The sequence below is a fragment of the Heteronotia binoei genome, chromosome 7 (genome assembly GCF_032191835.1).
Source record: "Heteronotia binoei isolate CCM8104 ecotype False Entrance Well chromosome 7, APGP_CSIRO_Hbin_v1, whole genome shotgun sequence".
NCBI lineage: Eukaryota > Metazoa > Chordata > Lepidosauria > Squamata > Gekkonidae > Heteronotia > Heteronotia binoei.
This window is the reverse complement of record NC_083229.1, coordinates 73,250,896-73,276,205: the sequence shown is the minus strand read 5'-3', so window position 1 is coordinate 73,276,205 and position 25,310 is coordinate 73,250,896. Positions and strand designations below refer to the sequence as shown.

The following is a 25,310-nucleotide window of genomic DNA, read 5'->3' as shown; positions in this document are numbered from 1 at the left end:
CACTAGATTGTATGAAAAATAATATGCACACCAGATATGGCCCATGGTCTGGTAGCCTGTCCCTAGGTCTACATTTTCTATATGCCAAAGGGCCTTTTACAATTATATTTTATCTTTTTCTCAACCAAGGAGATTTGTGTGGTGCATATCATGTCTGCATCAAGGTGAAATGGCTATTACAGAGATTCCAGTTAAGAAGGTCATCATTCTCTGCATGCATGAAGAGCAAATCAATCTTCTGAGGAAAAAGGAAATGCTATGTTGCATTTGGTGCTGGCAAGTAGTGAGGATATCTCAGATAAAATGGCTATTGCAATAACCTTGGACCAAGTGATCATGAGTTAGTCTGGATGGATTTAATTGAATGGGTTGTTGTTGAGTGAGTTGTTGGAACAAGGGCTGTAACTAAAGTATTTGATTTCAAAATGGCATGAAGTTCTAGGCCTAATGGACATGCTAACAAAGTTCATTTGAGAGGTAAAATATTAATTCTGTTGAATGTGAAATACTTTTTCAATGAAACAGTGCATTGACTAATTTGCACATTAAGTAAAATTTAGAAGGTTCTAGAGCTCACTGGATGTTTGATGGTTCTTTTCTTGTTAGTTTCCTGGGAGTAAGCTCTATTGAATATAACTGAACAGCATTCAGATCTCAGCAGGTCTGTTGTTGTTGTTATTTAATTGCCCATCCCAGCTGGTGCCAGGCTCTGGGCAATATACAACAGAGAGGTAAAAATATATAAATATAAATCAATAAAACTAGTTAAACTGAAGCAGAATACAGATTTCAAGGGCATCTCATTAAAAGCTATTGTTTGGATTTCTGGATGTTGCATTGAGGAACAGGGATACTCCTCAAACTGGCGGGGAGGAAAGAGGTTCCAGCATAGCAACTGTTGCTGTCCTTATGCAAAGGCTTGGAGGAACATCTCTGCCTTGCAGGCCCTGTGAAAAAGATCTTGCAGGGTCCAGGTGTCTTCCAGCAGAGTGTTCCACCAAATCAGGCCAGGATTGAAAAGGCCCTCATTGAGGACAGCTGGTCCTCTTTAGGGCAGGGGATCACCAGCAGGTTCCAACCAGTAGAGCATAATGTCCTTCCAGGGACATAGTGGAGGAGGCAGTCCTGCAGTTACGTTGGCTCCAGACCACTGAAGACCTTAAAGGTCATAACTAAACCTTGAATCTGACTCAGTATTCCACCAGCAGCCAGTGTAGCTGGTGCAGTACAGGTTGTATGTGTGCTGTCCATGGCATTCCGTCAGGACTTGCATTGCCACGTTCTGGACACATTGGAGTTTCTGGGTCAGACTCAAGCTGGCAGGCCTGGTGAAGATGAAAAAATTCCACTTTGGCAATATGCATGACCTGGGCCTCCATTGAAAGAGAGGCATCCAGTGCCACTCCTAAACTATTGACAGTTGATGTCGGCGTTAATGGCACCCTGTCAAGAGTTGGCAGTCTACGCTTCAACTGAGAATCCTACTTAGGTCCAATCAGTGAGGCTTACTAGATTTTAAATTAAAAAGATCTCTCAAACCATTGTTGTCTCCTTCATTTCCTGGCTGGGATTGCTCCATATTATCCTTTCCCATCTCTAGAGCTAGAACAAAGTCAGCTGCCTAATCTGTTTGAGATATCCATTTCTGTAGCTTCAGTGAGCTGAACATGTTCTACTTATTTGAAAGTTAGCTGAATATCTTTGCAGCCTCCATGTTAGAACTTTTTCAGTGTTATGACCTTGTAGACTACAGCTGTGAAAGGGTTACTGGGAAACATTATGAGGTTATACCAACTAATTGCTAAAAGCCAGTAGACAGCAAATATGATCTGCAACATATCACTGCAGCAGTATTATTGCACATCTTTCTTTTACATATGCATCTTGCCTTACCTCCACTGTGCTGAAGGCAGCATATAGAATCATAGAGATGGAAGGGACCTCCAGGGACATTTAGTCTAACCCCCTGCACAATGCAGGAAACCCACAAATACCTACCCCAAATTCACAGGATCCTCATTGCTGTCAGATGGCCATCTAGCCTCTGTTTAAAAACCTCCAAGGGAGGAGAGCCCGCCACCTCCCGAGCCTGTTCCACTGAGGAATCGCTCTAATGGTCAGGAAGTTCTTCCTAATGTTGAGCCGGAAACTCTTTTGATTTAATTTCAACCCATTGGTTCTGGTCCTACCTTCTGGAGCCACAGAAAACAATTCCACACCGTCGTCTATATGACAGCCCTTCAAGTACTTGAAGATGGTGATCATATCACCTCTCAGCCGCCTCCTCTCCAGGCTAAACATCCCCAGCTCCTTCAACCTTTCCTCATAGGACTTGGTCTCCAGACCCCTCACCATCTTCATCACCCTCCTTTGGACCCATTCCAGCTTGTCTATATCCTTCTTAAATTGTGGTGGCTGAACACAATACTCCACGTGAGGTCTTACCAGAGCAGAATAAAGCAATACTATCACATCATGTGTTCTGGACACTATACTTCTGTTGATACAGCCCAAAATTGCATTTGCCTTTTTAGCCACAGCATCACACTGTTGATTCATATTCAGCGTATGATCCACTAAGACCCCTAGATCCTTTTCGCACATACTACAGCTAAGACAAGTCTTCTCCATCCTATAACTATGCATGGGATTTTTCCTACTGAAATGCAGAACTTTACATTTATCCCTGTTAAAATTCATTTTATTGGTTTTAGTGCAGTTTTCCAGCCTGTCAATATTATTGTCCAGATGTATAAAGGAGGTTGCTAAATAGTAAAACATATCTCAGGCTAAATTGAAGACTATACTGGCAGCTTCATCTACCCACGGACAATGGTGAGTTGGCAAATGATAGTATAAGTGGTAAAGCTGAATAGCCATTTATTATTTATAAAATGTATGCATCACATTTGTAACTTACAGACTGGAATACTCAAAGAGACACACAGATTTCAAAAACCGAAAAGCAAGCTATAAAACAGCAAGTTAAAAGCAGCAGATAAAACTTTAGATATATTATGTCAATGTGTGCTAGGGGAAACCTGGCTAGCTACCTCCTCAGGATGACCAGAAGTGCAATCCTAAGAAAAGTTACACCTTTATAAGCACATTGATTTAAATTTATTTATTTAATTTAAATATTTATACCCCACTTTTTTGGAAGGAAGACAGCATGTTATAGCCTGATCTTATCTCAGCAGCCAAGCCGAGTCAGTCATTGGAAGGGAAATTACCAAGGAAGACTCTGCAGAGGAAGGCAATGACAAACTACCTCTGCTTCTCACTTGCCTTAAATGGATTACTGAGGTAAGTGACATCACATTGTTACTGGGATTTATAAACTGGTTTATCAAATTTCTGTTATGGATCCTGTTGAGTATTTTTATGTGCTGCCTTGAGCCCTGTGAGACAAGGGTGGGATAGCAATACTTTAATAAGATGAACAGCCATACTAAAACCCTACTAATACTGTGGCTCTTCCTCTTAGAGATTGGATAAGCAATGTTCATGCTTCATCTTTGCCTTTTCATAGATTCTCCTTAAACCAAGTTACAGAACTTAGGAAGAGCTCAATGAAAATTTGCATTACACAGAAATAGAGTCCTCTTTGTTTTTTCTCTGTTAGGCACTACGGTTGGTACTACTTGGTAGTCTGCAGTATTTAGCTCAAAAATCCACAGCCATGATTCTGATGTCTGGATACCTGTGTAAATGCCTTTCCCTCATGTAGTCAACTCAAAAAGTATTGACTAAGTAAATATTAAAGACTGGATTTGAGAAAAAAAATGGTTATTTAGGGGCCCTCCTCGTGATAATTTAGTTCACCAAGTAATGCTTCAATCTGTCAAGTGCCTTGCCATGAATTGTATCATGTATCTTTCCGTTGCTCATCCTTGCTGCTTGCCTCCCTGCACTAGGCCTCGCTTATCTATGAAACTTGTCGTTCAAGCTTTTTCCACTGGTTAGAGCAAGGTCTCAAGGCCAGTCGCTGAATTAGAATGTGATTAGAAAGCACCTGAGTTCCCAGGACAAAAGTTCCCACTTAAAGTTCCCACTTCTGCTTGAAAGTATAATGGTTGTGACAACCTATATAAGAGGGCCTCTGATGTAAGATGTTTTGCCTCCAAGTTGTCTATGGAATAAATCTATTTATATGAATAGACTGTGTGATTTCCTGAGCTTCTGGAGGGACTTGACACAATATTTGGTTAGAAATGAAAAGTTAAGTTGTTTTCATTCAGTGTGGAGTCCAGGCTGAAGTCAGTTTTTGCACATGCTAAAACAATCTGAATGCCTTTGAAATATGGATCAGCTCATTAAAGATTGGCTAGCCAACCAAACTCACAGTGGGCCACTCAGATGACAGGTTTAACACATCTGGACTGATTGCAATACACATTCGTCCACATCAAAATGGTTGTGGGAAATCAGTTTTTATTCAGTCAAGAAGTAGTAGTGTCTTGATTGTTTACTCAAGACAGCCAACCTGTCATCCAGGTAGGTCATTTGACTGTTTGCAAGTGGCTGTCCTTGCCTCTGGAAGAGTATGCTGTGAACCATGTTACACAAATAAAAAGGCATTTGTCATTTTGAATAACATGATACCATTTCACATGCATCTTCAGGCCTGTTGTAAAGATTCCCTCAAATATTTTATCCAGCTAAGTGTCTGTGGTCCCAAACTCCTAATTTAAAAATGTTGATAAATGAAGTATCTCTTTAGCTAATAAATGAAGTATCTCTTTAGTTATCCTTTGTCAGCAACATTCATTTTAATGGAAAGTGAGTTTACAGGGTTACATGATTGAACTACTGAGCCAAGTCAGTGTTGGCAAATGATGGGCTAAATTATTGATGTTACACACTAATGAATTCTGATGAGAAATAAAACACAGACATTACGTTTCAAGTGGTTCATAATTATTTTTGTACTTTAAAAGCAATTTTATCCTTTTGCCAAATCATACTAGTCTGTAAAACAAAAACACTGCTAGTGATTATGGCTAAAATTAGTGAGTTTGTGGCAAACATGCTCCTCTGCATTATCATATGAGTAGAATGCAATGCACATGAGACTTCTCATTTCTTTATATACTTCTGGGAAAAGATAATTAAATTAAATGTCTGCATTTTAAAACCAATGCTTTTAAATAAGTTAATCTGCTTTCCAGCCATGCTTAAGAGTTCAGCAGCTATTTTTATAATGGATGATAAAACAACGTGTTTACTGGAGATGCGTTAAAATGCCATAATTAATTCAGGTAGTAACAAAAGGAGGGTAACTGCCAAAAATGGCTTTCTGTATCTTGAATGCAGGATGAATGTTAAAAAAGGAGGAGCTCAAGTTAATCAAAGTTAGCTGCCCTATAATCTGATAGAATTAGAACTCCAACTGTGTTGGAGGGGGCGGGGTCGCCCCTTTTAAGGGCGCTCACTGCCCCCTCCCTCTGGATTGTACCAACTGTCTCCCTCCATCCGGGGAGGCAAAAAACGGCCCCCAGCCTCAGCGGCGGAAGCCGCTCGGCTGGGAGGGGGCCGAATTATTCAAAGTTAGCTGCCCTACAATCTGATAGAATAGCAAATTATCAGATAACACTGTCCTGATGTTATTTCTTGGTCATTTTAATGATTTGAAATCCATACTATTTTTATTAGAATAAACAATTAAAAATATGTTTAAACTGCCAAATATAAATATGAGGGGAATTTTGGTGTAGTGGTTAAGTGTGTGAACTCTTATCTGGGAGAAGTAGGGTTTGATTCCCCACTCCTCCACTTGCAGCTGCTGGAATGGCCTTGGATCAGCCATAGCTCTTGTAGAGCTGTCCTTGAATAGGCAGCTTCTGGGAGAGATCTGTCAGTCCCACCTACCTCACAGAGTGTTTGTTATGGGGGGAGGAAGGTAAAAGAGATTGTGAGCCGCTCTGAGACTCTGAATCTCAGATTGAAGGGCGGGATACAAATCTAATTTCTTCTTCTTCTTCCCTTTTCCTTTGCCCTGCAATATGTTTTAATGGAAAATAAAGAATAATATCTATTTTTAAGTAGCTTCACAACATGAATGGCAATGTACGGAAGAGGTAAACATATTTTATAGAAGTGATTTAAATATGATTTCCAGTTTGATAATCCTAAAATATAGGATAAAACATATGAGGCTATGTCTCTTTCAGCGCAACATTTTCAATTATTGTAAAGTTTCATCCAAACTCTGCCAATATGTCATGAAATGCAAACCTAAATGCTAGCATTTGATTTATTAAAAAGCTTCAACATCATGCTACTGCCAATACTTAATTTGCATTAGAACTCTGCCTTATAAACATATAACTACTTATATACATGTAAAGGTAACTGGATACTCATAAGAACACATTTGTATTTCGAAACATTTCATAATCTGCTGGAGACCTTCCTAATTCCCATCCGAAAGGCTATAAGAAATGCTTTGCATATATGGTACATTTGAGACCCCTTTGAACCAAAGTGATTGAAAACTTAGGCCTTGGCATGCTGGGTTGGCACTAACCTAGGTGGAGCTACTAATGGTGGATGTGGGTCACCCGAGGAATAAAAGGGTAGAATTTAATCTATAAATAGAGAGAAATGGGAACTGGAGTGTGAAGTTAACAGTGCAGTGGTCTAGGGAAATAACAGTCTGACTGCTGAGACCAGCTTACTTCTATCCTGATAGGAAGTAGCAATTCTAAGGAAGCTGTTAGGTTAAGGACAGGCGCAGAGACATAAGGAAAGAAGCAACACTTCAGTAGGTTCTCTCTGACAGCAGATCTGGTGGCTGAAACACAGATAAGGAAATGAAGACTGGTGCCCAGAAGTGTAAGTAAACACATTCTGGGAAGGGCAGGCTCCATGGTATGGTATCCTTTCTCCATAACAGAACAGTAGAAGCACTGCTGGAGGACTTTAGATGATGGCAGGATGTTTAAAAGGAAATATGCTTTGAACAAAGTAATGTCTGATTTAATATACAGAGATACCAAAGGTATCCCACCAGATCAATAGCACCATTTATATTGTTTTGCAGTATACTAAATTTCATAAAGTTTAATAGGAGTTTTAACTGAGAAGAAATTTAATTAAACAGAACAGTTGTCTGTATTATGCTAGAAGAGCATGTTGCTGGAAATCAGAAGCAGCTGTAGTCTCCATAAACTGCAAATGTATCAAAATACTTTTTCCATCTGCTAGGCCCATTGTTTATCTTCAACTACTAACATCACCAGTTGCCATCATGTTACCAAAATCAGTCCTAGGCTTACCAATACCCAGGTCCCAGCAGGGGATCCCCTGGTTTTGCAGGCTCCTTCCTGATCCAGTCAGCTGGCTGGCGGGGGAAGCCCCACCCCCACAACCACCATATGCCTTTCTATCTCTGAAGGCCTAGAAGGCTTGGGAAGGGCTTGCTTTTTGAAGGATGTGTGTGCCTTTAAATCTCCAGAGACAGGCTTAATGGGGGTGGGGCAAGCCTGCAGAACAATGTGGAAGCAGCCCTGTTCCTCCTTTAGTTTTACAGCCCCTTTAGACTTCATTTGCACAGTAAAATATAAAGAACCTCTGGTTTCCCTGTTGGTCTGAAGAACTTGGTTGAGTATACAGTATTCAATAGCTCCCATAATGAGTAAATTGCCCCAGTGGGACCACAAAATGTGTGCTTCCAAACTGTGTTTATTTTGGCTGCTGTGTGTGTGTGTGTGTGAGAGAGAGAGAGAGAGAGAGAGAGAGAGAAACTGCAAGTGCAGCCAGCTGCTGGGAGATGAGGGAATCAAGACTGTATTCAGGGAAACTGCACAGCTGTATTTTTATGTATTTTAGCGAATGGGAAAGTCTCCTGGCCCCATCCCCAAAGTTCCCAGGTCTTTTCTGAATTAGACTTGGCAACCCTAATTAGTCCACAAATTCATGCAAAATTTGATGTATTTATGCCACTGAAGAGGCTGCAATCTACACAGTTCAGATTGTGCATGGCATGTTATCCATTGCTTCACCCACAAAGTCATCCAGGATGGCATGACTCACTGCAGGAAAAAATTAACCATAAAATAGCCTACTTGAAGGACTTACATGTATCAGATTTTAAGCATAATGAAAAAGCAGTCTCCATCTGCAGAGGGCATATACATTCAGTACACTGTATTTCTCCAACCCAGGGTATAAAAGAAGTAAGCAAATAAACATATAGGGCTTCTGGCAAACTGTGACCTGCATGGCAAGGATCAACCCCTCCTCCCCCCCCCCCCCCTGATTTGTGCATTACTAAACAGACTGATCTTACATCCTTCTAACTTCAACGGACCTTGGGTGTTCAGGATTGCATTGCAAATCTGTTGTGCCTGCTCAGGACAACAATAAGTGTGGACTTTGTCACTGCCATACAATGCAGCCTGTAAAATCTCCCAACTAAGATCTGTATTGGATCCTCCACACATCTGTCAGAATCTGAACTGCAGTAGATCCAATTGGACTGGAATGTGATGTACTACTGAATCCAGATAATATTAGGTTCTGGTAGTATCTCTACAAATAAAAAGAGACTCCTCTGCTTCTGAAATGAACAGAGCTATTCAGAATGATTGTGTGATGACTCTTAAGTAAAAGTAATTCTCATGAAAGATATCTGTCAAATATTGTTAACAGATGATCAAGTTGTTTTTATTAGAATTTCAATTTCAGTTAATAAGTAAAATAGAAAACCTAACTATATCTTCAACTTTACCATAAATAATGGAAATGAAATATAAACAACATAACTAATAAATAGCACAAACTAGTATTCCCTTGACACGTATACCACATGCCTGTTAAAGTAAAATCAGCAGGTTATAAAGAGATACTTGGGTATAACTAGCATACACAATGATAACTTAACCAACAGGAAGAAATGCAAAGGGGGATATACAGATTTTAAAAGTAATCCACCTTGAGAACACTTATAACCCACCTCTGTAAGAATGGCAGAGAAAAAAAATGTAGTGAAATTTATGATCACTTGACAAGTAAAAAGGAAACCATAAATGAAAGGACTGTTCAAAAGACAGGTGAATACTGGATCTGCTTTACAAGGGCACAGAGGGCACTAACTCTGGAGGAGCTGTTCTGGTATTGGGTTGCTAGACTGCAACTGGAGTCTGGGGCTGTAACTTTAACAGCAATAAACCAAGAAAATTAGCATCCCTCTTCCCTCAGTGATAGTTTATTTTAATCCCAGAGGGATGGGCTGCTGACATTATTTACTCCCAAATATAAGAAGACTGAGAGAACAGAATTATGAACTGCATCTACTGAAAGGAGGAATAATGAAAGGATATGGCACTCAGTTGGGAAATATCGCATAAAGAGCCTATAGTTAATGCAAGTATATCAGATATATGAAAGATGTGCATTGCCAGTGTAAATCTACTGTATGTCCAAAAGCTACAAACACTGCAAAACTAGCATGCTGTGCTAGTCTTAGATCCTCATAATACTTGAATTATAAGTAGGCACAATTATAAACCCTCCCCACATTATGGTTTTTTAAATGGTTTTTTTTCTTTAACATCATGGGGCTTACCTGTGGAATGAACTTCATGACAACACCTGGAACCTGGACAGTGAGACTAATGAGTGAGGGGGGAAATTAATTAATGCTGAAAAATCCAAAAGATGTAAATGAGCCAAATGCCAACAATCAATAAAGAGTGCACATTTCTTCCTGGTATCTACCATTAAAGGCTGAAAGGCTATTGCTGGATTGGATTGCTTTCTTGACCATTCAAAGATGCTTTGTTTTAAGAACAAAAGAAGGTGTTAAATGCTGATGTGTGTAACTTTCTCCCACTAATAAATAATAATAAATAATTAAGATCATATGTTAGTGTGTGCAGTGTAGCTGGGAGATCCTAAGATTGTTTGGCAGCCAGAAGTTTTAGCTCTGTTGTGCCCCACTAGGTGGCAAGTTAGACTTGTTTTTAAGGCAAAAGACATTTCTGAGGTGGTTTGATATAACCTCCCTCTGTGTCATGCCCCTGGTATTTCTTGGAGGTCACCCATCCAAATACTAGCCAGGGCCAACCGTGCTTAGCTTCAGCAATCTAATGCGATTGGGCTAGCCTGGGCTATTCAGGTCAGGGAGTTTCCCAATGTTTAATTTTAAAGAAATTCATTTTCAGGAGGCTATGATCTTAAGCACAAAGAGATGCATAAATGGTTATGGTTTTTAACCCTTTTCCCACAGACAATTTTTCCTGTTCAAAATCACCCTTATCCAGCTATCAATACAGCTTTCTTGTAGAAAGAAAACCACTTTGGGGGAGAGTAATTTTGGTTAGACAAACAAGTAATAGGAAAAGTGTCAAGTTCTCCTTTTCCAGTCGGTAATACCTTGTTCCTGATGACAACCTTCTAAGGTGGATTTATATTTTACAAATGGACGAAAACTATGTGGTGTCACATTTCAATTTTTTTCACCTTCTGCTGGTGCTGGATTGGTTTTAATAGAGTTTGTTCCAAACATCTTGTAGATTTTTAAATTAAGACTACATGCTTTGTGTGCCCACCACACAGTAATTTCTAGATAAAAACCATACAGATTACTTCCAATATACTCACACAATACCACATCTGGACTACAACTCTTCTCTAGTGACTCAGCTGGCTTGGAGGAAGCGCTGGGACAGTACTGTGGGTGAGGTGAATGTTAATTTTACCTTTCCCAAACTTCTGAGGAGCATTAATTGAGGTTGCTGTGTGAGAGAACTGTGTGAATGCTTGGAGCCTGCTGAACAGGAGTTTCTGCTTGCTTTTGTCTGATTTGTTGCTGAGAGAGAAGGGCCTGTTTGCCTGGGAGTAGTTGCTGGCCCTGCCCTCTACCGTTGCTCTGGCTATTGAGTGAAAGGTTCTGAGCCTTTAAATTGCAAGACTCCTCTTCACCAGAGGCATGAGCTTTTGCCCTGTGGCTCTCAGCCTGGGTGCTCTGTAGGAAACTGAGTAGCTCAAGTAGTCTCAAGAGACAGTTTGGAAGTGGCGTTTTCAGGAAAGTCAAGATAAACAGAACTAATTTTGAAACTGATTGTAGCAGCATGGCTGATGAAGAAGCTGAGGCTGTAGACTCTGTGGAATGTTTATATTCTTACCTGAGGGTAACAGTGATTACACTTGCAGCAAATGTAAGTTGGTAGCCCTCCTGGAGGAGAAGATATGGAGACTTGAGGCATGCTTGTCTTCACTACAATGTATAAGGGAAAGTGAGGATTTCATTGATAGAATGCATGAAGTATCCTTGCGAGGACAACAGGAGGAAGAGGAAAAGGTATCTCAGAGAATGGAGGAGAACCCAACACAGGAGGAGGGTGCATGGAAAAATGTAACCCACAGGAAGAGGAAAATCAGGAGACATTCTAAGCCTCTGCTGCTAAGCAGTCACTTTCAGGATCTCCCCATGGGTACTGATTCTGAACAACTAGAACAAGGGCTACTTCCTCATGCTCCACAAAGCTTGAAGGAAGTTTCTCAGGACTGGGTGGATGAGACATTTCAAGCTTCTTCTCCTTGTCAGGCCCATGGATTATTATCCTTTCTTGCTGATCCGTGTGGGAACAAGTGATACTCCCTGGCACAGCCTGGAACGTATTAAAAGAAACTTATGTGGCTCTGGGTCAGAAGGTGAAGGAGCTGGGAGTGCAGGTTGTGTTTCCATCAGTTCTTCCTGTTGAAGGCCATGGCCTAGGATGGGAAAGAATACTGCAGATAAATGTCTGCCTATGTATATGGTGTCATCAGGAAAGGTTTGGATTTTGGGACCGTGGTTTATGCTTTCAAGATGAAGTTCTTATATCGGGATGGTTTGCACCTCATGAAGGTAGGAAAAATGGTATCTGGTAAGAGCCTTGCCAAACTAATACAGAGGGCTTTAAACTAAATTGACAATAATTCAAAGCCTAGTAGGATGCCAATAACTGGAAGAATGGTGGGGAGTGGTACATATGCTAGGTAACAGTAACTCACAGTTATGTAAGGAAACAAAAACCTCAGGGTGCATAAAACATGGATTCTGATGTCTCTATACTAATGCGCAGAGTATGAGAAACAAGCAGGAGGAACGGGAAGTCCTAATACCGGAAGAGGATTATGACCTAATAGGCATTACTGAAACTTGGTGGGATGACACTCACATTTGGAATATTACGATTGAGGGGTACAACTTATCTAAAAAGGAAAGACAAATAAGCAGGCCTCAGATTCAGTGGGAGCTCACAGGAGCACAGTTTCTGAACCTTTCTGAGAGTTCCACTTCCTCTTTCTGAGAGTTCCATCTCCTTGTCCATTGAATAGTATGTGCAGCTGCATAAAAATCCCTGGATGAGCTCCACCACATATTTTTCTACAAAATGACCCCTGGGTAAAAATAAAAGGAGTAAGAAATAACAGGGATATTATGGCGGAGATCTGCTATAGACCACCAAGCCAGGCAGAGGACTTAGATGAGACACTCCGAGAATAGACTGCAAAGTTCTCAAAGAGAACGGCCATAATGATCATGGGAGATTTCAGTTTCCTGGACATCTGTTTCAAGTCCAACTCTGCTAAAAATGAAAGGTCAAATAAATTCCTGACATGTCTTGCTGACAACTGTATTTTCCAGAAGTGGAGATGGAAACAAGGGGATCTGCTATCTTGGACTTGATTCTCATCAACAGGGGAAGAACTGGTTGATGAGTTAGAAGTAGTGGGCACCCTGGGTAGTAGTGACCATGTGATTTTGGACAAGCCGGAGTCTATCCCGAAGGGGGCAATGAAGATGGTGAGGGGTCTGGAGACCAGGTCCTATGAGGAAAGGCTGAAGGGGCCGGGTATGTTTAGCCTGGATAGGAGACAACTGAAAGGTGATATGATCACCATCTTCATGTACTTGAAGGGCTGTCATGTAGAGGATGATGCAGAATTGATTTCTGTTGCCCCAGAAGGTCAGACCTGAACCCATGGGATGAAATTAAATCAAAAATTTTGGGGTAAACATTAGGAGGAACCTCCAGACAGTTAGAACAGTTCCTCAGTGGAACAGGCTTCCTTGGAAGCCTCTTTTCTTGGAGGCTAGATGGCCATCTAGCCAAAGATGCTAAAGACAACAAAAAAGGGTTCTTTTCTTATGTTCTGAGTAAGAAAAAGAGCAAGGACATGGTAGGCCCATTGCAAGCGCAAGAAAATGAAATTGTAACGAGTAATAAAGAGAGGGCAGAACTGCTCAATTCCTACTTTTCCTCAGTCTTCTCTTCTGAGAGAAACGGTGCTCAACATGGCAAAAACAGAACATATAAGAAGGGTATGAAGTTCCAACCTAGGATCAGCATAGGGGTAGTACATAAACACCTAGTTTCTTTAAATGAAACTAAGGCTGTTTTCCCACTTACCTTACCCCGGAGTGACGTCCCTCTTCACCGCGCAGTGTCAGCATGGATTTCGCACAAACTGCTGCGCAGCACCAGGAAGAGCCGCGTAGTCCCGGGGCTTTTGCGTCGCAAATGTAAACCGCCAAAAAGCAGTTTACATTTGCAACGCAAAAGCCCCGGGACTACGCGGCTCTTCCTGGTGCTGCGCAGCAGTTTGTGCGAAATCCGCGCTGACGATGCGCGGTGAAGAGGGACGTCGCTCCGGGGTAAGGTAAGTGGGAAAACGGCCTTAGTTTTCAGGGCCAGATGAATTGCATCCAAGGGTTCTAAAAGAGCTCCCGGATGTAATGTTTGAGCCTCTGGCTATTATTTTTTGAGAATTCTTGGAGAACAGGAGAGGTGCCGGAAGATTGGAGGTGGGTGAATGTTGTTCCCATCTTCAAGAAGGGGAAAAAAGACGATCCAGGTAACGACCAACCTGTCAGCTTGACGTCTATACCTGGAAAAGTTTTAGAACAAATCATCAAACAGTTGGTCCTGGAACATTTAGAAAGAATGGATGTGATTACTAAGAGACAGCATGGGTTTCTTAAGAACTAGTCATGTCAGACTAACCTGATCTGTTTTTTTGAGAAAGTGGCTACCTTGCTGGATCAGGGGAATGCTCTAGACATTGTTTATCTTGATTTCAGAAAGGCTTTTGATAAGGTTCCACATACTATCCTTGTTGACAAGTTGGTAAAATGTGGTTTGGATCCTGTTACGTTTAGGTGGATCTGCAGTTGGTTGACAGATCGCACCCAAAGAGTGCTTGTGAATGGTTCCTCATTCTCTTGGAGAAGAGTGACAAGAGGAGTGCCTCAAGGAACTGTCCTGGGACCTTTGTTCAACATCTTTATCAATGATTTGGATGAAGGAATAGAGGGAATGCTTATTAAATTTGCAGATGATACTACATTGGGAGGGGTTGCAAACACAGAAGAAGACAGAAACAGGATACAGGATGACCTTGACAGGCTGGAAAACTGGGCTAAAATCAATAAAATGAATTTTAACGGGGATAAGTGTAAAGTTCTGCATTTAGGTAGGAAAAATCCAATGCATGGTTATAGGATGGAGGAGACTTGTCTTAGCAGTAGTATGTGCGAAAAGGATCTAGGGGTCTTAGTGGATTATACGCTGAACATGAGTCAACAGTGTGATGCGGTGGCTAAAAAGGCAAATGCAATTTTGGGCTGTATCAACAGAAGTATAGTATCCAGATCACATGATGTGATGGTATCGCTTTACTCTGCTCTGGTAAGACCTCACCTGGAGTATTGTGTTCAGTTTTGGGCACCACATTTTAAGAAGGATATAGACAAGCTGGAATGGGTCCAGAGGAGGGCAACGAAGATGGTGAGGGGTCTGGAGACCAAGTCCTATAAGGAAAGGTTGAAGGAGCTGGGGATGTTTAGCCTGGAAAGGAGGTGGTTGAGAGGTGATATGATCACCACCTTCAAGTACTTGAAGGGCTGTCATATAGAGGATGGTGTGGAATTATTTTCTGTGGCCCCGGAAGGTAGGAGCAGAACCAATGGGTTGAAATTTAATCAGAAGAGTTTCCGGCTCAACGTTAGGAAGAACTTCCTGACCATTAGAGTGGTTCCTCAGTGGAACAGGCTTCCTCGGGAGGTGGTGGGCTCTCCTTCCTTGGAGGTTTTTAAACAGAGGCTAGATGGCCATCTGACAGCAATGAAGATCCTGTGAATTTTGGGAGAGGTGTTTGTGAGTTTCCTGCATTGTGCAGGGGGTTGGACTAGATGACCCTAGAGGTCCCTTCCAATTCTATGATTCTATGATCTGACAGCGATGCTGAATCTGTGAATTAGGCAGATCATGAGGGCAGGAAGGGTTGAATGAGTGCTTAGTTCTTGTGGCCCTTTCTTACATGCCCAGGGAAATGGATTGCCACTTTCGGGACAATCAGCAAATTTTTCCAAGGCCAGTTTGGCATAGGGTCCTGGAGGCTTTTGCCATCTTTTGGCCATCGAGCAGTGGACACTAGGGATGTATGCGTGTGTATGGGAGGTATCTGTGAAGTTCCTGTATTGTGCAGGGGGTTGGACTAGACGACTCTGGAGGTACCTTCCAACTCTGTGATTCTATAACCGTTTTCACACACTGCTCACCTCGGAGTCACATCCCTCTTCACTGCGCAGCGTCTGCTTGGATTTCCCACCATCTGTGCCGGAAAAGCAGGAAGAGTCACGGCTTCTGCGTCTTAAACGGAAATAGCTAAATGCAGTTTCCATTTGTGATGCAGAAGCCGCGGCTTTTCCTGCTCCTCCGGCGCAGATGGTGGGAAATCCGAGCAGACACTGCGCAGTGAAGAGGGACGTGACTCCGAGGTGAGCAGTGTGCGAAAATGGTTTATGATTCTACTTCTACTTCCCAGAAACCAGGATTACAGACGTAATTTAACACTCATAGTTATCTGGGTCACAGATTATATTTGTTACTTGAGTTTGTACTTGACTGCAACTCATGGAAACAACAATTACAAAGTTTGAATCAGCACTTAATGGAATATTCCAAGCAATTATGATATTCCACTGGTGGACTCTTTAGTAATTCATTTGGAAACCATTGTGTTAACAAGTACATAGCAACTAATGAAAGCCTATTGATGCTATAATACACCCAAATGAACAATGTTGAATTTCTAAGGCTTTGTCCAATAATGAAAACAAAAATCAATTTGCTAAAAAATATCCCCAAACTGTGCCTACAGGACGAGTTCACTACCTATATTTGAATTAAGTAATTTTCTCCTATGATGAAGAGTCTTCATCCAGAACCCACCTTGACAATGCTATGATATAGAAAGGTTTATTTCACTTTTGAAAAGTACTGGGTTTGATCCATGAGGAGACTCGGGTAGAGTTGATCACAGCTCTTTATTTGTGATTACAGCATGGCAACAGTTAAACTAAGACTCAAGAAATGGGCTAACGGGGCCAACTATATACACTCAAAGTTCCCATTCTTGAATGTCATTGGATCATTTGAACCAGCAGGGGGCTAGCTATTGGGATCTCCAGGGAAGCAGAGATTTGGATCCAGCTTTCCATTGTTTCAGTGTCCCCAGGTTCAGTCCTAAAAGGCTCCAATGAGCCAGGCAAGAACTGGCAACCCACATTAAAATACCGTATCCAATACACCACAACTTTTAAACTAATAATTCCAGTGGCCAATTGCTAGTGGATTACAGTGTAAACTTTAGTATATTTGTTCAGAAATGTTCTATTGAGCGCAGAGTAGGGCCTGCTTTGGAGTAAATGTGATTAGGATTGCAGCATTTGCTACTTGTTTAGAATGCTGGCAATTTAGCTTTGAGGGGTCTCAGGGGAAGTTGCATAGTCATTGTCTGCAGAAGTGTCCAGAGTCACTTATTTGACATAAGCTCGTCAGGATCCTAACCTCCTTGGACATTGCTAAACATCTAAAGCTTTGAAAAACCAGTGGAAACTTGAATAATTGGAAGAAAAGGTACAGAAGATTATTTTTTCATTCTGGAGCTATTTATAGCTTAAAGGGACAAAGTTAAAAGGTGGGAAAAGGAAATATAGAGACCGTGGAAGCAGTGGGAAGGAAGAGGTGAAATTTGGATTTTATAAATATAATGGACAGTGCTAAAAACTGCTAAAAAGTGGGAAGGAATTTATTGTTTTGTCTACTTGCGGTTTTGGAAAGAAAAAGCAACATCGTCATACTGGAACAGACCTGCAGGACATCTGAGCAAGACTGGAAATACGTCAAGTATTGTGAGATCTCCTTGTGACTTTGTGGTAACAAAAACAGGAAGTAGTGGAAATAAAACCTACTCTAGGAATATATACTATTGAGAAACATCGGCGGCCATTGCTGGGAGGCTAAATTAAAAACATTGTTATAAAAAGAATTCGGGACGGTATAAATTGTTGGAATCAACTGAAAAGAGGGTAAGAAGATAAGAACTATTTGTCATATTATTTGTGCGGTCCTTGGAAATTTTTAAAAGAGAAAAGAAATTGCAAGGAGTAATAAAAAGTTGCGCCACCATTTTGGAAAATTTAAAAAGTTTAAAAATAAATATCTGGACTTTAGGAGCTCAGAGGATGGCGAAATTGGGCTTGCCATAAAGGGCAAGTCCTACTCTTTTGAATCTGATAGTAAAAATGAAAATCAGTGAGATCTAAAATTTCGTTGTTTTTTGAAGGGTTTAAAAGTTTTAAAATTTTATATCTTGGTTTAGGAAGCTCTGAGGAAGGTGAAGCTAAGCTGATTATAAAAAGCAAGCCCTAATCTTTTGAACCTGACAGTTAAATCTGAAATCTGTGAAGTTAAAATTTTTGGTGTTTTTAAATGTCTGAAGCCAAGCAGCCCCGAACAAGAGCTCTTTCATTGGAAAAGATGCAGGAACAATTGGATGCGATGGAAGCCAGAATGATGAGAGGGGTGAGGAAGATGATAGATGAATTGAAATAAGAAATTATTGCAGAGATTAAAAAGGATATGGAAGATCTCAGAAAGGAAACTGGGAAAACATCTAAGAAAGTGCGGGAAGTAGAAGGAAAAATGAAAGTATATGATTCCACCTTGTTGAAAATTCAAGAAAAAGTGACAATCCATGACTGCAAATTGATGGAAACTCAGATACGTCTGAGAGGAGTACCTGAAGTGGAGGATGGTGACTTGAAAGGATATATAATAAAAATAATTGCAGAATTTTTAGATGAAGATCCTGAAGAGACTAAAAATATGTATGATTATATGTACAGAGTGAACTCACTTTTTGCCAAGAAAAATAATCTACCAAGAGATGTTATAAGATATATGACAAAGGAAATGGTAGGAAGAATCATGAATAAAAATTTTGAAAAGGCACTGATAGTGGGAGGCAGTAAAATGAGAATCATGAAGGAGTTGCCAAGGCAAGTGATAAACAATAGGAGAACATATAAAAAGCTGACAGAAAAATTGAGGGACAATGGCACGAGGTTCAGATGGATTATACCTGAAGGTTTGAGCTTTGAACTCCAGGGGAAAAGAGTCACACTTACAAATGCTCAGGAGTTGCGTAGATTTTTTGAAGAAAATAAAGAATTTGCACCATGATGGATTACAAATTATTGTCTTGGAATGTTAATGGACTACATTCACCACAAAAAAGAAGGGCAACATTTCATTGGATTAAGAAACAAAATTGTAATATAATATGTTTGCAAGAAGTAGATATTAAACAAAAGGATTATAAATATTTATGGAACAAACAATTGAGAGTAGAATTTTTTTCACTAGCTGAACAGAAGAAAAGAGGAGTGGTTTTATATATCAAACAAGGATTGGAGCCAAAATTAGTGTTTAAAGATAAAGATGGAAGATTTGTAGCAGTGGAGATAATATTAAATGGAAAAAAAATGTTGTTATTGGGATTGTATGTGCCTAATGGTGCAAAGGATGCTTTTTTCAAAAACATTACACAAAAATTTGATGAACTGACCTATGATCAAGTATTGTTAATGGGAGACTAATGGAACAGTTAAGAACTCACTGGATAGATCTGGAGGAAAAAAAATGATGGGAAAGAAGGGAAATTGCCAGTCTTTCTTTGAATTGGCTAAACAAGAAAATTTAGAAGATATATGGAGGAAATTTAATCCTGAAGTGCGGGACTATACCTTTTTTTCAGCAAGACACAAAACTTTTTCTAGAATTGACATGCTGTGGGGAACTAAAGACTTAAGTCTTATAACAAAGAAGATAGAGATTTTACCTAAAATTGGGGCTGATCATAACCCAATAATGTAGATTACAAAATTGTCCAAGAAATTGAGAAGATGGAGACTGCATGAAGATTTGCTACAGAATAAAGAAACAGTGACATATCTAGAAAAAGAAACTAAAGCTTTTTCCAAGTGAATGATAAAGAAGATATTGATTTTCAGATGGTCTGGGATGCTTACAAAGCAGTAATGAGAGGATTGTTGATTACTTTTAATAATAAAGACAAGAGAGGTAAAGAAAAACAGTTGTTGGACATTCAAAATGAAAAAAAGAAGAAGGAAGGGGAGCTGAGAAAAAGACCAGGGAAAAAGAAAATTTTAAAGGAAATTACAATACTACAAACTCAACTGAGACATTTGTTGAATAAAGAAGTAGAATGGAGTTTGAAAAGACTTCAGCAAAAATCATTTGAGGGAGGAAATAAACCGGGAAAGTATTTGGCTTGGCAATTGAAGAAAAAGAGAGAAAAGAGAATTATAAGCAGAATTGTGGTAGATCGAAGGGAAGTGGTTACTCAAGAGGGAATAAAAAGAGAATTTTTCAAGTACTATGCCAAACTGTTTAAAGGTGTTAAAATAAAGAAGGAGAAGATGGATGAATATTTACAAAAGTTAAAAATAGAACCCCTATCGGAAAATATGAGAAAAATTTGGAATGATCCAATTGAAAAGATAAAAATTGAAGCAGCAATCAACGCAATGAAAAATGGAAAAACTCCTGGGCCAGATGGACATACAGTTAAATATTTTAAAACTTTTAAGGATGAATTAATACCAAAATTGCAGAAGTTGATGAAAATAATAAGAATAAAAGGGAAAGTACCAAATACATGGAAAGAGGCTGTCATTTTGTTGATACCTAAAGAAGATAGAGATGCCATGAATGTAAAAAATTACAGACCAATTTCGTTATTAAATAATGACTATAAAATATTTACAAGAATCTTGGCAGAACGGCTTAAACAACATTTGATAAATTTTATAAAGGAAGATCAAGCAGGGTTTCTTCCCAAAAGACAAATAAGAGACAATATTAGGACTGTTGTAAATATTGTAGAATATTATGAAAGACATCCAGAAAAAGAAGTAGCATTATTCTTTGCAGATGCAGAGAAAGCATTTGACAATTGAAGCTGGGACTTTATGTTTGCGGCAATGGAAAAAATGGAGCTGGGAGAAAGTTTTATAAGAATGATAAAAGCAATATACTCTGAATAAAGGGCAAGGTTGTGTGTTAATGCAGATCTTACAGGAGAAATGAAAATTAGCAAAGGTACTAGGCAAGGTTGTCCGCTTTCACCACTGTTGTTTATAATGACTCTTGAAATTTTATTGATGCAGATTCAAGAAGAAAAAGATATACAAGGTTTACAAATAAAAGGATGTACTTACAAATACAGAGCGTTTGCTGATGATATAATGTTTATAAATGAAAATCCCATACAAGTTACACTTTTGCTGTTAACTAAAATACAAGAATATGGGGAGTTGGCGGGACTCTATAAATAGAGAAAAATCTAAAATTCTGTGTAAAAATATGCAGATGAATAGACAAGAATTACAGAAATTAACGGGTTGTGAAGTCACCTCCAAGGTAAAGTATCTAGGGGTGGAGATAACAATGAAAAATATTGATCTGTTTAAAAATAATTATGAGAAGTTATGGCATAAAATGGATGAAGATATGCTAAAATGGAATAAGCTTAATTTGTCATTGCTGGGCAGAATAGCTGCAATTAAAATGAATATTCTACCAAGGATAATGTATTTGTTTCAAACTATTCCTATTGTGAAGGATGCTAAACAATTTGATAAATGGCGTAGGAAAATTTCAGAATTTGTGTGGGCTGGGAAGAAGCCAAGGATTAAAATGAAAATTCTGTCAGATGCAAAAGAGAGAGGCGGATTTCAACTACCAGATTTAAAATTATATCATGAAGCAGTTTGTTTAGTGTGGATGAAAGAATGGATAACGCTGTTAAACAAAAAACTTCTAGTGTTGGAAGGTCACGGAAATAAATTTGGCTGGCACGCATATTTGTATTATGGAAAAAAGAGGATGGATGGTCTTTTCTCTCACCATTATATAAGAAGCAATTTATTAAATACATGGACAAAATACAAGAAATATGGAGATGAGAGAAGACTTTTATGGATAGTGCCAGCTGATGTAATAAAGATAACGGCTGAGATAGGTGAAGAAAAGTGGTTGTCATATAATCAATTGTTAAAAACATAAAGTGGAAAAATAGAACTGAAAACTGCTGAAGAATTGATTGGTTTCAAATGCAACAAATAAAGAGCTTGGCAGAGGATGACATTAAAACTGAAGGAATAAGGAAAGAGCAAACAGAAATGGAAAAAGTTCTGCTTGGAGACAATGAAAAACTAATTTCAAAAGTATACAAATTACTTTTACAATAGTCTACAGAAGATGCAGTAGTGAAATCGCAAATGATTAAATGGGCAATTAATGTAAATAAAGAAATAAAGATGGAATCTTGGGAATATCTGTGGAAGAACTCTATGAAACTCACAACATGTCAAAGTATTAAAGAAAATTGTTTTAAGATGATGTATAGATGGTATATAACTCCTAAAAAATTGGCAAAGATGAATAATAAGATGCCAGACAGATGTTGGAAATGTAAAAAGCATGAAGGTTCTTTCTACCATATGTGGTGGACTTGTGAAAGAGCTAAAATGTTTTGGCAGATGATTCAGCAAGAGATTTCTAAGATCTTGGGATATGAGTTTAAGAAAGTTGCAGAGACTTTTCTGTTGGGACTACAAATGGAAACATTTCCAAAAGAAGATAGAACTTTAATCTGGTACTTGCTCTCAGCCGCTAGGACATTGTATGCGCAGTTGTGGAAGCAAGAAAAAATACCAGAGGAATGGGATTGGATTATAAAAGTTATGACATGGAGTGAAATGGACAAATAAACAAGAATATTAAGAGACTATGATTTGGAAGTTTTTAAGATGGAGTGGAAGAAGTTCAGAAGAGACTTCCGGAGTTGAAGCTTAGTGAGCTGCCCTGTTTCCTTGTGTGGGACAGACCAGGTTCTTTGTTTTTGGAAAGAAAAGGTTTTATAAAGCCTACTGTCTACTTTTTTCAGTAAAGGAATTTGTCTATGGCATGCATGTTTATTTAGAGAGGAGTTCACTTTGGCTGACGAACGACCCCAGAAGAGGTTTTTTTCCGGCTTCGAAGACTCCCCGATGAAGAATTGCATTCCACCGCCTACAAAGAATTCTTGGCGTCATTAAATTGACATAAACTCACTAAAGCTTCAACTTCCTATGGACTACAACAACATCTGAGATAAAGGGGACGGTAATCGAAAATTAGACATTGCTAACGAGGTACAGATCTTTATCTTTTATTCCGGGAGTAATGCAAGCTTGTTAAAAGGGAAGATCTGGGACCCAGAACTATTTTTCAAAGTGGAAAATTAAGGAGAAGTGGAAGGGGGTAGAAGTTGTTTTTTTGGACTTAAAAGAAAGCAGAAATATGCAGAAAAATACCTTTTGTTATTGATTTCTGTGGCTTTGAAAAAAAACCCCCAGCCATAACAAGCTGCTGACTCTCTCCTTAAAGCAGGAAGTGACGTTTTCTGTAACCATTTAGACACTTCAATCCCAGAGAGTAAGGAAGTAAGAGTGGAGTGAATAAGCATCCAAGCATCCGGACATTTGCAAGAGTCAGTAATCATAGAGAAACACTGGAGGATAATTACAGAAAGGCCAAAAGATTTTTATTAAATAACCTGAAAGTGGACTACAAAAGGATTTAAAACATATATAAACAATCCCCTAAGGGCTAAATAATTTGGATTATGTGCTTGAAAAGGGAAAATAAGTCCTAGAGGGCAAAAGGAAAACTTTTTAAAAAGTGAGGCTTGGAACTTTAAAAATCAATATCTTGTGCTAGGAAGCTCTGAGGACGGCATTCTTAGGCTTGTTGAAAAGGGCATGCTCTGCTCTGTTAAATGCAAATATCAGATTGGAGATTGAAGATACCAATTAAAAATCCACTATTTGCAATGGGCAGTCAGTAATGTCTGAAAAGAAGTTGGAACCAAGAGTTACAAGGTTAAGAGCTGCCTCACTGGGAGAGGGTAAAATGTCTAAACAAGTTCATGACCAACTGGAAGCTATGGAAGCAAGAATTTTGAAAGTAATGAGAGATTTAATAACTGGAAGTGAGAAAAAATTAACTATGGAAATAAACTCCAGCGCTGAAGAGATAAAGAAAGAATTTAAGAAGGAAATTGAGGACTTAAGGAAAGAGTCTCAAGCAACAGCTAAAAAGACTGATGAGATAGAAGTGAAAATTAAAGACCAAGATGCTACTATTAAGAAAATGCAAGACAAAGCAATACTACAAGACTGTAAGTTGATGGAGAACATGATTCGGCTAAGGGGAGTGCCTGAGAATGAACGGGAGGATGTAAAGACTAATATTGTCACAATTATGGCTGAATTTTTGGAAGAAGATGTGGAGGAGATGGAGCGTCTATGTGACTATGCATATAGAGTTAATTCTGAATTTGCCAGGAAGCGTAAACTACCCAGGGATGTAGTAGTGAAGTTTACTAGGAGAGACGTGGTGGGAAGGATCTTAAGCAAGCAATTTGAAACCCCAATGGTGAGGGAGGAAAGCAGAATACGAATAATGAAGGAGCTGCCGAAAAAGGTTATAAGTGACAGAAAACAATTTAAGAAATTGACGGACAAGCTAAGGGAGAAGAACATAAGGTACAGATGGATACTACCAGAAGGTCTTAGCTTTGAATATAAAAGACTGCGAAAAACAATAGTTGATACCCAAGGAATGAATGAATTTTTGGTGGACAATAAAGAATTTGAAGGTACAGAATAACTGAGAAAACATTATGGATTACAAATTAATTTCTTGGAACGTAAATGGACTTAATTCACCACAAAAAAAGAAGGGCAATTTTTCATTGGATTAACAAGCAGAAATGTAATATAATTTGTCTACAAGAAGTGTATATTAAACAATTGGATTATAAATTTTTATGGAATAAGGCTTTGGGAGAACAATTTGTTTCGTTAGCTAAAGAAAAAAAAAGGGGAGTGGTTTTTTACATTAAAAAAGAACTAGAACCCAAACTAGTCTTTAAAGACAATGATGGCAGATACATTGCAGTGGAGGTGTTGATAAATGGAAAAAAAAAACATTGTTGTTGGGTTTATACGCCCCTAACGGGGCGAAGGATGTTTTTTTAAAAGACATTTTGCAACAACTTAACCAAGTGACTCATGAACAGATTATGTTAATGGGAGATTTCAATGGAACCATTAACAACTCTCTGGATAGATCTGGAAACAAAAAGAAGAAAGATGGGAAGCTACCAAACTCCTTCTTTGACTTAATAGAGCAAGAAAGTCTGGAAGACATTTGGAGAAAGTTTAATCCTAATGTACGTGATTATACCTTTTTCTCAGCAAGGCATAACTCCTTCTCAAGAATTGATATGTTATGGTCCACGAAGGACCTGGGACTTATTACAAATAAGGTGGAAATTCTTCCGAGAATAGGTGCAGACCACAATCCATTAATGTGGTCAGCGAAGGTTACGAGAAAGAGCAGAAGATGGAGAATAAATGAGGATTTGTTGCATAAAGTGGAAGTAGTGAAGTCTCTGGAAAAAGAAACTAAAGCTTTCTTCCAAGCAAATGAAGACCAAGAGGTTAAAACACAGACCGTTTGGGATGCGTATAAAGCAGTGATGAGAGGATTACTAATCACATTGAACAACAAAGACAAAAGAGCTAAAGAAAAGCAACTGAAAGATTTACAAGCAGAAATAAGCAAAAAAGAAAAAGATCTAAAAAAACGACCGGGGAAAAAGAAAATAATGCGAGAAATCACAATTTTGCAGAATCAGCTGAAACATTTATTGAATAAGGAGGTGGAATGGATGTTAAAAAGGTCGCAGCAAAAATCATTTGAAGGTGCTAATAAACCAGGGAAATATCAGGCTTGGCAACTTAAGAAAAAAAGGGAGAAAAAGTTTGTGAATAACATTTGTGTGGAAGGGAAAGAAATTGTAGATCAAGCTGGAATCAAAAGGGAGTTTTTTAA

The 25,310-nt window shown here is 39.1% G+C and overlaps 1 protein-coding gene across 2 annotated transcripts in view; it reads right to left on the bottom strand.

Annotated features, from left to right (window-relative positions):
* CCDC178 (coiled-coil domain containing 178) overlaps nt 1–25,310 on the bottom strand; it is a 298,788-nt gene that overhangs the window by 1,560 nt on the left and 271,918 nt on the right. The window lies entirely within an intron of this gene.